This window comes from Bactrocera neohumeralis, chromosome 5 (assembly GCF_024586455.1).
Source record: "Bactrocera neohumeralis isolate Rockhampton chromosome 5, APGP_CSIRO_Bneo_wtdbg2-racon-allhic-juicebox.fasta_v2, whole genome shotgun sequence".
Taxonomy (NCBI): domain Eukaryota; kingdom Metazoa; phylum Arthropoda; class Insecta; order Diptera; family Tephritidae; genus Bactrocera; species Bactrocera neohumeralis.
This window is the reverse complement of record NC_065922.1, coordinates 78,916,065-78,922,064: the sequence shown is the minus strand read 5'-3', so window position 1 is coordinate 78,922,064 and position 6,000 is coordinate 78,916,065.

Here is a 6,000-nt window from a genome sequence, read left to right as displayed (position 1 = left end):
TACATACATATGTATGTATATACACATTTGTGCCTATACATATGTACATATATTTGTATGTAAAATAACACACATACCGAAACACCGACATGTACATAAATTAATAAACAAAACTGAACTAACATTGACAAAAAACAGTCAGGGTAGTTATGTATTGCAAATTTCTCTGTGCTTTTAATACTTTGTCTTAATTGTTTCTATAGTGAATTTGTTGTTGTTTTTAGAACACTCGTGGGCTCGTCAATCTTCTTCGGTAGGTTAGACACAACTCTCTTTAATCCCCTCAGTTATCATGCCACATGTTTCCGAAGCAAGCAATTGCTTTTGCAATTTTGTGTTCTCCGTTTCATAGCAATCTTATTGTTCATATCCCCTATGAAATGTCGCTTTTATGTTTTATTTTATTTTTTCACTTTTTGCTTTGACTGTGGTATACACCGAACAGCTTCGGCTGCACGTTCGACTTTACGGTTGAAAACAGTAGTGAGTCGTGGCCAACCACACATATCGGTGACGAGATCGTTGGCGAATCAGAGGTACGCAATGATGAGAGAATTTACTAAAAATAGAATTTTCACATTCACAAAAGCTTAGGCATGCGATTTGTTAGTTGTTTTATATTTACTATACTGCCTGTAACCCGCATACCGTTGGTAAACCTATCGACCACTTGTCTCAGTTCGCGGCAAAATGCTGTTCAGCAGCATATCGATAGGTAAATACGAGTTTGGACAGGGAGAGAGCGGTATGAGTACTTGAATGAGGTGGAGCAGTGGATTGTGTGATAGTCGTAGCAAAAATGCTGAAGTAGAGAAGAGTAGGGGAGACATCGGTGGGAATTACGATTGGCAGCGGGGTAGGCATCAAATAAACGAGCAGCAAATTGACACACATACGATTCTTTTGGAATATTTGTTGGGTCGTATTTTCTTTATACCCCCCTTTGCCGACTTTGTCCTATTACTCATGCATGCATGCATATGTACATATGTACTTGTATATACGTACGGATTTCGAATTGATTTCGTGCCTGACCATTAGAATGGCACATCTAACAGTACGCCCGTCGACACATCGACTGCCGCACTCGTTGACATGACGACCAACGACCGACGATTATTGCTGTCTGGCTCATTTTTAAGTTTTGAAGTAGAATGCATACACAACTATGTACATACATATATACATATGTATATGTATGTAAGTATATTACAATTTTTGCATTAAATGTGTGGGTTATTATTTAGAGATGCATAGGCAAGCCAGCAATCTCTTAGAGAGCAGTTATGCGAACACTGAAACACTAGCAATTTATCTCATTTGTAAATGTACTTGTATCCTGCAAATATTTTCTTGCTGATATCTCAAGGAATGATCAAACATTTAAATTCATAACAAGTTAAGTTGGAGATTGGAAACAGTTAGTATTTTAATAATTCAATAATTGAAGTTGAAGCTGCAGCCACAACTGGACAATTGGTATTTGATAACAGCTAAATATGTATGTATGTATGTATGTATGTACATACTAATGTATGTTGCAATTCATTGACCGAACAATAATTAATAATGATAACAAAAATTATTACTGATCAAAGTATAAAGACATTTTTACAAACACATACACATATGTACATACATATAATACATTTGTATGTACATTGTACATACAATCGATACATATGTATGTATGTATGTATGAACATAAATATCTTAGCAGCAACAATTTTGATATCGAAGTGCCGCAATGTCTCCGTGTTCTGTATAACAACAAAGAAATAAAAAGGCAATCAATAAAGTAAGGGAATCATTTATAAATGAGTATTCCGCGTTTTAATGCTGAACGATGTTATATTATGGACAACTAGCTGTGTTTTTGGCTATACACCTGTAGAGCTTTCAACTTGCACTCTGACGTACATATGTACATACATTCCATACATTCTACGCTATGAGAGGTTTCCCAATTTTTTTGATAATGTCGGAAAATATCAAGGTCATAAACGGACTACCTGGGAATCAACTCAAACAACTTAATACCATGCCGTTGAATTTTCATATATTAAATGCTTGCTCAAATTCTTCTTCTCTTATGTACAATGGGGCATATGTATGTATGTATGTATATGTATACAGACTTATCCACAGAAGTAGAAAGAAAAGACCGGTACCTAATAACGTACATGTGTATACATAAACGATCTACGAACACAATATTTACGTACAAATATATCCACGCAATCGCGTTATTAAACATTCTAAAGTCAAGACAAACTCTGAGAAACAAACGTATTTATGTACATATGTACATACATATGTATGGGTATATGTACGTAGATACTACATATAGCACATTTGAAATCTAACAAAAATACGAATTTTGGCGTTGGCACCCTAGCATTCTCTTCTTCTATTGAATTTTTACACACACCAGTAGAAACAAAGTCATGCTTTTAACCCACTCACACATAGTGAGTGGTGTTTGTTAAACGTGTTCGCACACAGTCATTTATTTTGTTTCACTGCCGCCCAACACTTCCAGATGTATATTTTGTGTGCGAAAACATTTAGTTTACTTCGTACTGTCTCATTATCCCCTCTGTATCCCATGCCTTGGTTTAATGCCACAAATTTCAATATAAAAGCCGAAACTGAAAAAAGCTCATTGATTTATTAACACTTACATTATATATACATACATATGTATATGTAATATATGTACATACGTATACACACATAAATATGTATGTAGTACAATATTGAGTGCGACAGAGGTGTTTTATCTTTTCTTACTTGTCTCGGTTATCGTAACCAATGTGGTTTGCCTTAGTCCAGCATTGATATGTATAGCGAATAATTATCTGGTGAAGAAAAGGGTAGTAAATACATACATATGTACATACATATATACATACACACAGTCGAACTTCCTTATAATGAACAAATTTTACAGCTGAAAATTCAAGTCTGATATGTTTTTTTCGAACTTCCTTATTGCGAACTTCCATAAACTTATGAAGATCGCCTTAAACCGAATTAATTTCAAAGACACAGCTTTTTGATACCCTTTCGGCGTATTTTTGTCTCCTTATAATGAATTTCTATATAGTGAAGTTTTCTATATAATGAACAAATTTTACAGCTGAAAATTCAAGCCTGATATGTTTTTGTCTCAAAATTAAAAAAGATATTTCAGCTTTTTGAGTAGTAATCAGTGATTGAAGTTAAAATGATGCACTGAAACAGCATTTCACTTTAAAAAATGTTGATTATTAATAAAGTTAACAAGTAAGGAAGGGCTAAGTTCGGGTGTCACCCAACATTTTATACTCTCGCATAAAGTGATAATCGAGATTTCATTATCCGTCATTTACATATTTTTCAAATACCGTATTTGTGTAAAGTTTTATTCCGCTATCATCTTTGGTTCCTAATGTATATATTATACAGAGAAGGCATCAGATGGAATTCAAAATAGCGTTATATTGGAAGAAGGCGTGATGGTAAACCGATTTCACCCATATTTCGTACATGTTATCAGGGTGTTAAGAAAATATTATATACCGAATTTCTTTGAAATCGGTTGAGTAGTTCCTGAGATATGGTTTTTGGTCCATAAGTGGGCGACGCCACGCCCATTTTCAATTTTTAAAAAAAGCCTGGTTGCAGCTTCCTTTTGCCATTTCTTCCGTAAAATTTAGTGTTTCTGACGTTTTTCGGTTAGTCGGTTTAACGCACTTCTAGTGATTTTCAACATAACCTTTGTATGGGAGGTGGGCGTGGTTATTATCCGATTTCTTCCATTTTTGAACTGTATATGGAACTGCCTGAAGGAAACGACTCTATAGAGTTTGGTTGACATAGCTATAGTAGTTTCCCAGATATGTACAAAAAACTTAGAAGGGGGCGGGGCCACGCCCACTTTTCCAAAAAAATTACGTCCAAATATGCCCCTCTCTAATGCGATCCTTTGTGCAAAATTTCACTTTAATATCTTTATTTATGGCTTTGTTATGAAACTTTATAGGTTTTCGGTTTTCGCCATTTTGTGGGCGTGGCAGTGGGTCGATTTTGCCCATCTTCGAACTTAACCTTCTTATGGAGCCAAGAAATACGTATACCAAGTTTCATCATGATATCTCAATTTTTACTCAAGTTACAGCTTGCACGGACGGACGGACAGACAGACATCTGGATTTCAACTCTACTCGTCACCCTGATCACTTTGGTATATACAACCCTATATCTGACTCTTTTAGTTTTAGGACTTACAAACAACCGTTATGTGTACAAAACTATAATACTCTCCTTAGCAACTTTGTTGCGAGAGTATAAAAAATGTAAGACAAATAAAATGGTTCAGCTTGGAATTCATGCTAACAATTTATGAAATACTAAGAAATGATTTTATAAAATCAACTGGATGAGGAAAATTCGGTTATGATCATAGACCTTAATTTTGATATTGGTGCGAAGACCTGGGACAGCGATGTTCTAGAAAGTCGCGGAGTTCCAGCTGTACTTGGTTGTAGTTAAGCAAAAAATGTAGAAAACAATATTTATACTTTAACATATGTACATATACAGATAACGATGAAGACGATTTGGCCGTTAAAGAAGAATTGGTAGATGCGGACACGTTTCATCATTTATTAATTTAATCAGAACCTTTGTGCAGATGAGGCGTAACGTACCGATTAATGTTTTCATAAATACTCTCTAAATGAATTGGAATGTTTTGTTGCAAATGAAAAATGGAATAGTGTAATTCCAACCAAACTTACTGATTATTTTAAATAAAGTTGCCAAAAAGTCATAGCTTTTACATAGTGAAATGATTTTCAGGTCGTGAGCGAATTCATTATAGGGAAGTTTGACTGTACATTTTTTTCAGCCAAAATGTTACAATTTTGCCAGATTTATGGATTCTTATTTTTATGGACTCGACCCAACGTACATATTTTATAAAACCTTGACGATGTTATATACATATTTTAAGCTATCATAGGACACGCATTAAACATTTTTAAGAGAAAATTTTCATGCAAGATACCGGCATTGGACTAATGATCACAATAATTCATATGCACTCATGCAAATACAAACTTATGTATGTACATTTGTACGTACTTTTCCAATATATGTATGTATATGTATGTATGTGCTTACATTTAGAAATTAATATAGATATTAATAAATGCAGTGTTAGTATTTACTTAAGCTCTACTTATACTGATTGTTGTTACTATTCGTCGCTTCACCAACTTTTGTAGATCTGTATATTATTGCCTACTCTTTATTGGCTTTGATTCGGCCCTATAAACTGTATTACTGTGTATTCTAAAAGCATCTTGTGCGGTGTATGCTACAGATTCGACCTAAACGATTTAACTTTGTTTGCTTCGTTTGGGTCACTAAAGTTTCTATATACATATATGAATAAAGCTTTGTGTGCATAAACACGCATACATACACGAAGACGTGCGTACGAGAGCACACTCTTGATATCTAGACATTAATGAACACGTCGAAATACAATCAAATACAGACATCCATGTACCCAACCAACATTTGGAGCATTGTTTGGTTGGGCGGAAACTTAAATTTCATATTAAAAATAATTACTTCTGGCTAAATTTTTTTGCTTTAGATATATGTCTCAGTTTTTATTCTAGAGTAATCTTTTGCTGGCTTTCACAATTCACCTTATAGTCATAAATAATAGCGTTGGGTCTGCAATATACATACATATGTATTTCATTATACAATTTTGCATTACACAAGAAGATTCGATTTCTAGACGTTTAATATTTATGTTTGCAAATGCTGACTGGGTAGCCAATATTTACGAAGAGCGTAGCAAAAGTTTCTCGTTTTCGTTTTTGCTTTGTTTGATGGCGTGGTGCTAACTGATAGTAATTCAATTCTCTCCAGAGCTTTTAGCTTTTGGTCATTTGGTATGCTATTTACTTCGGCATTTGGAACAGACTTCAATACTAC